Raw genomic sequence first — 12,631 nt, forward strand, 5'->3', positions numbered from 1 at the left:
GCATTTGAAAAAAATTAAAGAAATTGGCGATTTGAATGATATTTGAACATTTCGCCCAATTTAAAAATAAAAATATATAAGCAAAATCAGAATATTAATACCGTGATTATTATTTTCTTTATATTATATTGTGTTCATTATATTGTATACATTATATTTTGTGTATATTATTTTACATAATGAAAATAAATTATATAATTAAGTATGTGATATTATAATTATATACAGAATAGAATAGAATTCATTGTCTTCATTGTATACTTTTACAGGTTTATACAATATTCTTTTGCTCTCTTAAATTTTCAAATAAAACGAAGCTACATATATTCTCTCGTAGAATTTTTACCTGAACAGATAACAATTAAACCATTAATTCACTACATATTTCTATGTCTATATTACAGTTCCTCTTGTCATTAGGCTATATTACTCCTCTATATCACTATTTTCTTCAATATTATAATTATATTAATACTAATATTAATTAGCTGTAAATGGTTGTGCTGGCGTTTTTAAGCGTTTGATTTGTCTATTAAACCAAAAAAGTTTAAATAGCCTCCAGAATTTCGAAAGCCAGTTAATATATAATACATTGCGAAGTCTAAAATTGAATCACTTTAATTTACATTTTCAGAAGGTTGGTCGGTAATTTTTTAAAACAGTTTTTTTTAACAAATACAGTATCTATAAAGAATTTTTTTGTAAAATATGTTTTAGAAAGTTTGATCAAAGAAAAATCGATGTTTCCCAAACACTTTTTTTGTACGATTAACCGTTCTCAAATCATTATATTGTTATAAACAATTAAATTTGCACAAAAATTTACAGATTTGCAGAGAGATATCTCAGCACTTGTCTGACTAAACATTTTTGAAAAAAGACAAATTCATATTCAAGGCACGTACTAGAGACAAGAAAAATAAATTTTTAGATCGAAATAAAACTTTTTTTTTATAAACAAATTTAAAAAATAGCCTTTTTTCATCAATGTATGGAATATTACACAAATAGTTTTTCAAAAAAGAGTTTTTTAAAATTTGCGTATAAACAACTTTTACTTCGATCAAAATTTGTTTTTCTGCCTGTGCCGTTTAAACAATGAACGATGAACAAGCATAACATATCAATTAAAAAGCCTTCGAGATTTCGTTTATCTTAATCGTAGTCAGACATTTAGTTTTCCGTAAAATATACTTATCTGCATTAAGGAGTTAAGTTTTTGAGTCTATTTAATTATTAAAATAATTGTAACGTCGTTTTCATCTCTTTTTACAATGGACGAATACATTTTTTATAATTTATCTCCAGCACATTAACAAATTTCCATTTTTCATGCCAACGGGCAATAAGCTTAAAATATAAATTTATAATTGCATATAGCAATGAATATCGAAAACAGAATATATTAATCGTAGTCAGACTTTAATTATTTCATTTACCAACGAACAATAAACTTAAAATAGACATTTATAATTATATATTGCAACAAGCAACGAACACAGAATATCTTAATCGTAGTCAGACTATAATAGAACTATGTTATTAAAATTAATATAATACCTGAAAATAAAACAATGAACATTTTTAGAAAAAAATCATTCAATTTAAATTCTCCTTTGATTAGTGAAAATGGAAAAATCTATTTTGGAAAATGTAATAATCTGGATGGATTAGTTCAAAATCAACCGCAAATCAATATTAAACAAAAAAGTGCAATTTTAACCAATCAGTTAATTTTGCAATACAAATAAGTCATTTTCATTTTAAAAAATTTAATTTTTAACCAGAAAAAGAAATAAATTTCTAACTAAAATTATGAATTTTTAAGCAAAAAAATTAAATTTTAAGAAAGCAGTTGAACTTTTAACTTAAAATGATTAATTTTCCACGAAAAATGCATTAGTTGATATTTAAAGAAAAAAAGAATTTACCAAATAGTTCAACTTTCTACCGAACTGTTGAATTTTCGAGTCTAAAATATGAATTATTTACAAAAACGTTCAGTTTTCAACAAAAATTTAATTTTCAACTGAAAAATATTAAGGTTTAACCAGATAGTTGTATTTTTAACCAAAAAAAGATAAAATTTCTTCAGAAAGAGATGAGTTTTTAAACCAAAAATATGAATATTTAACAAAATTGTCAAATTTTCAACTAAAAAAATTTTTTTACTCAAGCAAGGAAAAAAATTATATTGTATAATTTTGAATCAAGAAGTATAACTTTTTCAAAACATTCTTCAATTTTCAACAAAATAATTCACTTTTGAAGCAATTAAAAAAAATTTTAACTAAAAAAGATGAATTCTTAAGCAAAACTTAAATAGTAGACGTCTCAGCTTAAATTAAAAAACTTTTAACCAGAAATTATTAGTTATATTTTCTTACTGGGTTCTATGAATTCAGTTTGCCTAAGTGGAAAAACGAAAAAAGAGGAATAGGGGAGTAAGGAAAAGACGTATTGTGAAGCTTAATTACCATAAATAAATAGGAATCTTCATAATTTGTAAAAAAAAAAAGAATAATATTTTAAATAAATCAAGTTCATTTTTAAAAAATTTTAAATATTAGGTTAGTACACTGCCAAAATGCTTAAAAAGTAAAGTTCAATGTAGGTCCTGAGTACGAGAATGAGGTTAGGAATTGAGGTTAGTAATCACAAAAAGCGCACAAAGAAAAAAGGATGTTTAGAAGTATTTAGTTAAAAATTTAGGTACTTACCATGCACAAGTTACACTGATGACGAAAACAGACCAAATAGCACCAGCACGTATTCAATGATTATTTATAAACCCGAAAGAAAACTCGAGGGCTGTTGCCGGGTCGAAATATGTCAAAACTCTAAATTTTAAACCTATGCAACAGTGTCTCCAGCACGTGGGATTTTTCGGCACTCACCACTCTCCCATCTGGGAGCGATACATTCAAACGTAGCGTGTCGGCGAGTCGGCTCTGCTAAATATTGCGTAGGCCAGCCTCCTGTAGAGCCGAAAACGCACGAGCCCCCCCCCCCCCTGATTTCACGATTCGTTTTCGGTAGCTAACTGGCGATTTGGAGGAGTTTCTAAGTAAATTGAATTTCGCAGGGTGTCAAGAGTATGAAAGTTCAGGCAATTTTGTTATGTTCTATAATTTTAGAAACAAATAAGGAATTTAATTCTTATCAAGCCTTCTTGCGCAATTTTGTTGAACATTTTTTTTTAAATTTATTTTGGTTTAAAAAATGTGATTCCAAATTTGCGTAAGTTTCAGAGATATTCGGGAATTTTGAAACGATTAGAAAATAATTAAAATTTGTAAAGATTTTTTAAAGAATTTGTTGAGGTTTCACGAAAATGAAAAAAATTCTTTTTGTTTTCTACGAATAATTAATATAATTTTTTATTTAAAAAAATTGATTTAAAAAATTCCAATACATTTTAAATTATGTTTAAATGGTCAATAAATATTCTGAATATTTAGGCAATCTTTTTCATTTAGCCAAATTTCAGAGAACATCAGAAAAAATTTAAATAGTTTTTAATGATTAGAAGTCCGACAAGATTTTTTCGAGATTGGTAGGAAAATTTTTATTGATTTTTTATTTAAAAAACCGTACTTCATGAGAATATAAAAAAAGGTTTTTAAACATGTGAAAGGATTTCCTCAAATTTAAAAGAAGACTTAGAAGATTTTTTCAAGAATTTTGTAAGTTTTTACGAAAATGAAAAAAATGAGTTAAGGTTCCTAGAAATAATTAAAATAATTTTTTATTTCAAAAAATTATATTTAGGAGATTATTTTTAAGCATTTCAAAACATTAAAAAAAACTTCAAAAATTGTCAAAGTATCTGAAAAATTTTAAAGGCAATTTTGTTTAATTTTTCAAAATGAACAAAAATCAGGAAAAATTTGAATGATGTTTAAAAATTAGAAGACCTGACAAGATTAGAAAAAAATTATTATTTTCCTAATTATTTTGTGAAAATTTTTAATGATTTTTTATTTTGAAAAATGTGCTTTAAAAGAAAATTAAAGAAGATTTTTAAACACATGAAACAATTTCCTAAAATTTCGAAAAAGAGTGTAAAGGGTTTCAAATTCAATATTTTTTAATTCGATAACATTAGAAATTTAAAAAAAATTTAAATAATCGAATAAATTCAATAAATATTGAGTAGAATTGATGAGATTAAAAGAGAATTTAAACTTCAGATGAGTTTTAGAAACGTAGGATAAACTGATTTAAAAAACTGAAAAAAACCTAACAATTCTTGTAGAAGAATAAGAAAGATGTGCCTGGAAATTGTGCACAACTATCAGTCTTTAAAATTAAAATTTGAATGATTTTTTTTAAAATTAATTTCAGCACATTTCTTTTCAAGCAGAATCCTCGTTTTTAATCGCAAGAGGTTCAATTATTTCCAATCAGAATAAGTAATTACATAAATTTTGGAAATTCAAAAAAGATAAATTAGAATAAGTTAAATGCGATTTAAAAAAAGTTTATTTTAATTACACATGAAATTTGTTGAATTATTCCTAAAAATTTGGAACCATTAAAAATTGTAGTATTTAAATACACTTAACATTTAAGACTTTTATATTAAATTTTGATAAGATATAATAGATATGTATGTAAAATGAAAAAATAATAATAAAAGTCGATAAACGAAGTACTTTCAGATAATTAAAAATAATGAAAAAATGTAAATAATTGTTTTGGAATGAATTCTAACAGAAAATTGAAAAAAGATTACCAAACATTTTTTATTATTTCCTAAAATGTCTGAAAAGTATATAAATATTTTGAAGCAAAATTTTGCAATTTTTCCATATTACTTAACTTTAGAAAAATTAAGGAACACAATTCTTTAAAATTTGAGTAAGTTTAAGATGTATTCAAAAAATTGAAACGATTCGAAAATAATTAAAACTTGTAAAGATTTTGAAAGGAATAATTAACATAATTTTTTATTTCCAATAATTTATTTGAATAGATTATTTTAAAACATTTCAAAACATTGCACAAGATTTAAAATATTCTCAAAGCATCTGAAAAATTTTAAAGTAATTTTTTTTTTTAATTTTGCAGAATTAAAAAAATCAGGAAAAGTTTGAATAATTTTTCAAGATTAGAGATTGGAAGGTCTGACAAGATTTGAATAACAGAATTATTTTTCTTATAATCGTGTGAAAGTTTTAAATAATTGTTTATTTAAAAAAATGTACTTTAACAAAAATTCAAGCAGATTTTTAAACACATCAAACGATTTCCTAAAATTTAAAAGAAGAGTGTAGAAGATTTTAAAGCAAAATGCTTCAATTTGAATCTCGAAATGTTCCAGGAGAATAAACATAGTTTCTTAAAATGCTTGGGAAAATTTAGAAGATTATAAGGAAATTTTTTTCTATATTTTGCATGATTTTTTAAATTTTTTATTAAAACTCGAGAGAGTTACCAATATCTTGAAGAATTCAAAACGTTTTAAATAGATGAGAAATTTTCCCAATATTTTTAAAAATCCTATAAAATAAAAATAAAATGTCTTTAAAATCTCCTAGGATCTTTTCTGGCACATCTGATATATTCGAAAATCTTTTTCTTAATTTTCTTAAAAATCTTATAATAATTATTTACATCTAAATTTATAAACAAACTGATGATACTTATCTTATTGTATATGAAATCTTTCCAAAATCTTCAATGCCTTAAAATACTTATCTCAAAATTACAAAATTTAGCTTTTACAATTTTATTTTAATTTGAAAAAAATTGTAATTGGAAATTGATTTTAAATAATTGTAAAATAAATTTTTTAAAAATTATTTTATGAAGAAATATCTCATGATTATAAAAAGAGAAAAAAATGTAAAGGTAAGTCTTTCTAGCATTTTAATAACTAATCAACATATTTTTAGATTATTTTTCCTTGATTTTTACCGAGGGTCAAACATGGTACAAAAAACCGTCTTGAAATTTCAAATAAAAACTGTACTCTTTATATATTAATTTTTTTAATTAAAAATAATAATACTTTTATAAATATTTCCAAAATTTATTTTAATATGATACACATTGATTTTTATTTTAAAAATTCCTGTAAATAGTTGGTATTTTTTAAATTTTACGATATTTGTGTACCATGTTTGACCTTAGGGAATAGATTTCAGGAATAAAATTATAAAAATATATCCATTAGTTAGTAAAATACTATGAAGAATCGCCTTTCAAATCATAGTTGAAGTTGAAGAAATAGATATTTCTCTTATCGTTTTTCAGCATATGATTTTTCACTAAATGTAAAGCAGATTAAAATATACATACATAAAGTAGCATGAAAAGATATGTATCAAAGAAGAACCTAGAGGACTTAAAATTTTTTTTATTCTATTGGATTTAAAAAAATATTAGAGAAATTTGAGTCTTTTTTAAAGATGCTTAGGGCATTTAGAAGTCTGGAAGATATCATCGAATAATTGATAAATTTTGAGAAATTGTTTGAAGTTTTTAAATATTTCTAATACGTTTAAAACAAAATAAATTCCAAAACAATATTTTCAACTTACTACATTTTTCTTAAAATTTAAAAAAAACATTTAAGTTGTAAAAAAATTGTCTTATATAATCTTCTAAATTTTTCACAGAAATTTTAAGAAAAATAATTTGATCTCCTTGAAATCGTTCGGAATTCCCGTAAAGCTTCTAAAGTTTATTTTTTTGAAATCTTTGAAAATCTACATTTCTAACAAACTTAAGTTTTAGATTTGAATCTCTACCATTCTTCTAAATATTTCTTGTATTTATTGGATTATTTACGTTTTTTTTAAATTGTTTAATCTTATTAAATTGAAATATTTTGCTTTAAAATCTTCTACACTCTTCTTTTAAATTTTAGGAAATCGTTTGATGTGTTTCAAAATCTTTTGGAATTTTTTTTTGAAGTACGTTTCAAAATTTCTGAATATCGCGTAAACTTACTAAAATTTGAAAGCAAATTTTACAAACCAACATAAGCATAACAAAAAATGGTGCAACAAAATTACGCAAGAAGGCTCAGTAAGAATTAAATTCCTGATTTTTTCTCAAATTATATAATACGGCAAAATTACGAAATACTTTAAAAAAATTGTGATCCTTTTTTTTTAATTTTCTCTCAGAATTTATTCCATTCCATTTTTGGTTGATAAATAATTTTTTAAATGTAAATCTGACTACACTGTAAAAAGTTTCATGTAATTTTACCACAAAGATCATAGGACATAAAAATACCAGTGATTACTGTGGGAAATTTACCAAAATTAGGTAGAAATAACACGATAGTGTAAAATCGCACACAGATGGTAAAAAGCAGTTCTGGAAGAATGGAATTTTGCATGCGCCTCGTGAAATTACAGTGACGCTGTAAAACGTCACATGTAAAAGTTTGCGCATACGCATTGATATAGGAGTCATGTTTTTATTAGACAGAAAAAATCAAAGTTTTTGTTTTGGTTTGCTGTTACAAAACAAATACTCATCAAACAAGGTTATGATCAGTGGGCGAGATAGGCGCATCCTAATTTATAGTATATCAGCTGCTGTTGAAACAGCCGCAACCTTCCAATTTTTTTCGCAAGTATGCTAAACATGCGAACAAATTTATTTAAGTAAAACACATTGCGCTTTGCCTTCGTGATGCGCTCAACCCAGCACAATTCACGATTTCAATTCTAAAATATATCCGAATTCTGCTAAAATTTTGCACAATCTTGCTCTGAATTTACTCGCAGGCTTCGCAGGTTACCAAGCCATCAAGCGTTCAACAGCGGAATTACAAGGATTATGGAATTTTACATCGCTGCTGTAAAATGTATTACACTCTGCGTGAGAAATTACACTAATCGTTGGAAGCTTACATAAACGTTGTGAAAGTACATTTTTATTTCAGTTACACTTTAGAGTAAAATTCCCACAAAAATCACTGGTATTTTTATGTCCTATGATTGTTGTGGGAAAATTGCACGTTCATTTTAAATTGCATTCATTTATGGTCAAATTTCTTTAACAATCACTGTCAATTTACAAGAAACGTGTAATTTTCCCACAACAATCATAGGAAAAAGTTACAGAATGAAATGTAATCTTCAGCAATATTTTTTACAGTGTATATCTTTAAAAATTGAACTATTCTGCTGTAAATTCGATTGTTTTTTTAAAAACATTTTTCAGTTTAAAATTAATTTCTTCCATCGAAATTAAACTATTTTTAATTAAAAATTTTTTAAATAACTATTTTGGTTGATAATTTTACTGTTTTATTGAAAATTCGATTTTTTTGACGTTGAAGAAAAATTTTCTTATACTAAAAATTTCACTGTATCATTAATGGTTGAATTTTTTTGGTAGGAAATTGACCTTTCTCAGTCAAAAATTCTTCTTTTTCGGTAGAAAATTATTCTTCTTGTTTAAAAATTCATCTATTTTAATCAAGAATTCATTTATTTGGATGAAAATGCATTTTTTGGTGATACTTGGAAATTAAACTATTTTGCTGAAAGATTGTTGGTTGTAAATTAATTTTTTAAACTGATAATGTAACCGTTTTTTGTTGAAAATTTATCTATTTTGTTAACACAATTTTTGTTTGTTTTAAACTTGATTTTGAAACTTTTGAATTTCTGTTTTTGGTAGAAAGTTATTGGTTTGAAAATTAAATTATTTGTTTGCAAATTTAATTTTTTGCTTGGAAATTTAAATATTTTGTTGAAACTTTGATTTTTTGGGGTTGATAATTATTTTTCATCTGAAAATACATACATGAAAATTTATCTATTCAATTTTTCGTTGAAACATTATAATTTTTCTTGAAAATTAATTTCTTTTATTGAAAATTCCATTCTGTGTCTGAAAATTTAACTAGTCCATTTTTTATCGCGTACTTATTTTTTTTAGTTTAAAATTCGTTTCTATAGATGAAAATTGAACAATCTTGTTGACACTTTTGCTTCTTGAAAAATTTTCTTTTTAGTTATAAATTTATCTTCTTTTTTGGCGAATAATTCTTCTTTAAAAATTTATTTGTTTTAGATTAAAATTAATTTCTTTTGTTGAAAATTCGCCTTTATTTGGGTTTAAAAATTCATTTTTTCAACTGCAAACTTCAGTATAAACTACAATGTTTAAATTAGAAAATGTATTTTTAAATGTCATTTCTTAGGTTGAAACATTAAACTATTTTGTCGTAAATTTGTTTTTTATTTGTTAAAAACCCATTGTTTACTGAAAATATGACTAAGGCATGCAGCACTAAATTTGAAACATTTTAGACCCAGAAGTCTTGTCTCTTATATCTATTTACATCAAGTCAATTATATTTGCCTCTTCGCAATAAGCCTAATGGTTCTAAGGTAACTCGGGATTTCAAAACCTGAATAAATTTGAGGAACAGCTAGATCGTCATTCGTGAGGTCGGGAGAGCTCGGGTTCCAGCTCGTGCATTTTCAGCTTTACAAAGGCTGGGCTTCGCAGCATTTAACAGAGCCGACTCACCGACACGCTACGTTTGAATGTGTCGCTCCCAGATGGAAGAGTCATGGAGAATAGATATAAGGAGACCAATCTGTAATGCATGGACTTCAACGACTTGACTAAAATTTAAACTAATTTGTAAAAATTTCAGTTTTTGGTTTAAGATTATTAATTGCAGTTAAAAAATTCATCTTTCTGGTAGAAAATGTAACTATTTTGTTAAAAAATTGTTTTTCTCTTTTTTTTTTTAGTTAAAAATTCAATTATTTTAATAGTAAGTTTATTTTTAACATTTTCAATGGGTAAAATAAAATTTTTATCTATAAATAACAATGCAAAAATATTAATCTGGAACAACTTAAAATAAAAATAACACAGGCCGACAAAATTTGACAAAGGTCCGGAACCAGAGACCAGGCCTAGTATACCCGAAGGTTTTTGCTGCGCTGAATCCGAATCCGACCTCAGAAAAATTCCATCACCCTCAGTTTTCGAGATATTGTAACCTAAATGTGCAAAAAACACCGTTTTTTGCTATATTTGAGGTTACATAGCATCTTGAATAAATTTTTTTTTTCAAAAACGGGCGAAAGCATCACAAAAGAGCAGCCAAGATTAATTTACTATTAATATTACTAGATTTAAATAATTTGTGTTTCAATTGTATGAAGAGCATCTGTCACAGATTTAAGGGATCAATTTGATTCTTTTTTACTGTAGAATTGGAGCATATTAATATATAAAATTCCACACGCCCGACACACAGGCAACATTAACTATTTTCACGTAGTCTTTGAGAGACAAAAAAGAATTACAAAATAAATATTAAATGATTGCGAGCATTTTGACTTTAAATATTAATAGTTCTGTTTAGTGTAAATACATATATTACATTTTTAAACATTATATTACAAATAAAATTTCTAACGCTACGGGGTATCGAACCTACATATGTGTATATCTAAATCTAACGCCTAGCAGTCGGCATCCTCATAAGCTACAGTTCAGAAAAGTTAAAGTACCAACTTTTAAGTACTCTTTTTCTAATTATTTATTATTACGCGGCGTTATGTAAATATAAAATACACAAACTTTTAACAGGAATATCAGTAAAATACTTTTTAAATAAATAATTTGAATCGATTACAATTTATCTTCGCGTGATATTTTGTTTTTTCCTGTTTTAGACTATTTTACAACTTTTTACAATGACAGGAAATGTAATTTTTTATGAACATTAAAAATTTTCAACGACGGGACTCAGAAATTCAATCGTGAACGTTGAAAATTTCTTAATGATAAAAGTTTTTTTACTTTCGTGTAAGGTTTGCTTTTTAGGTGTTTTATACTATTTTAGAACGTTTAAGATTGATATAAAATGTAATTTGTTTCTGAAAATTTGCAGTTTTCCATAAAGACGGAACTTAAAATTTTTTTCTTAAAAAAAAAACAGTTTGAATTTCAATCCATTTTTTAATGAAATCAGAGAAAGTAATTAAGATATAAACAAAGTTCAACAATTTTATTATTGCTAATCAGCGCCCGGCCAGCTACCGTCTGAATATACGCTGATAAGATTTGTCCAATCAGAGCCCAGTCAGCCCCCGACTGGGGTTTTGACATAAATTTTGTCCGGCGAGTCCCCGACCAGCGCATGGCTAGGCTCTTAAAAAACAAACATAGTCTGGCCAGTCCCCGACCAGAAACCTTGTTGTACCAGGGCTAACCCGAGTTATTTCCACACGGGGTTTGAATAAAATATTTCTGAATTAAAAATTTGTCAAGCTTCAGTTTTTAAAGATTAAAATTCAAAAGATTTCCACCTCAAATAAATCATTTTCAGATTTAAAAGTTTGAATTTTCTAATTTCACCCTGAATTTTGAATTGGAACAGGAAATTCTTCAAAGTAGTTGTATGTATTTCTGAAATGAATCAGAGATTTAGAAAAAAAATTATTATTCAGATATAGTACAAGGAATTCTACAAATTATAAGAATATTAGCACAACAGATATTAATATTAACATTAATATTAATTAGCTGTAAATGAGTGTACTAGAGTTTTAAGCGTTTGAAGTTGAATTTATCTATCAAACCGAAAAATTTAAATAGCCTTTCAAATTTAGAAAATTTATTTATGAGAATCATTAACCCCTTCGTTGGCATTGACAGAAAATGCGTCAAAATTTTCCGTGCCCAGTGTGGCATTGACGCAAAATGCGCCAATCTTCTTTTTTCCTATTTGACTTACTCCGGTTTTGCATTCAAGTCTTACTCGGGGGCTTTTGGGGTCGCTGAATCCGAATCTGAAGCCAAAATTCAAAATGGCGAATCCAATATGGTAGACGAAAATACGACAAAAAACGGCTCTATTTGGATCAATCTCGGTACTTACGGGTTTTTGGGGTCGCTGAATCATAATTTAAAGTCAAAATTCAAAAATTTTAAATGGTGGATATTTTTATCCGCAATTTAAAAATGTGGAATTTTGACTTTACTTACGGGTTCAGCGACCTCAAAAATCCGTAAGTACCAAAATTAATCTAAATCGAGCCGTTTTTGTATTTTCGCCGGAACGAAGTCAACGAAGAGGTTAAAATAAAACAATTACAAATTATAAGTACTAACAAGTACAAAATTTTGAATTAACACTTTTTAAAATTTCTAGCAATTTTAAATCTTAAAAATCGAAGTCCCACGTAGTCCTGAAAAAGTATAATATAACCAAATTCTAGGAAGTTATAGTTTGTAATTGTTTAATTCCAAATAATTCTCATAAACAAATTTTATAATTTCGAAAGTCCGGAGGCTATTTAAACTTTTTTGGTTTAATAGATAAATCAAACGCTTAATAACCCCAGCACAATCATTTATAGCTAATTAATATTAATATTAATATGATTATAATATCGAAGAAAATAGTGATATAGAGGAATAATATAGGCTAAGGACAAGAGGAACTGTAATATAGACACAGAAATATGTAATGATTTAATGGTTTAATTAAAGTTCAGAGCGGTAATCAAACATTTTCATTTAAAGGGTGTTGAAGGATAGAAGATTAAAAGTGCGTGAGTTAGCTGAGGCCACAAGGATATCTATAGGTGCAGTTGTTTCAATTCTACATGAAAAATTAGGCATG

This window comes from Belonocnema kinseyi, chromosome 7 (assembly GCF_010883055.1).
Source record: "Belonocnema kinseyi isolate 2016_QV_RU_SX_M_011 chromosome 7, B_treatae_v1, whole genome shotgun sequence".
Lineage (NCBI taxonomy): Eukaryota > Metazoa > Arthropoda > Insecta > Hymenoptera > Cynipidae > Belonocnema > Belonocnema kinseyi.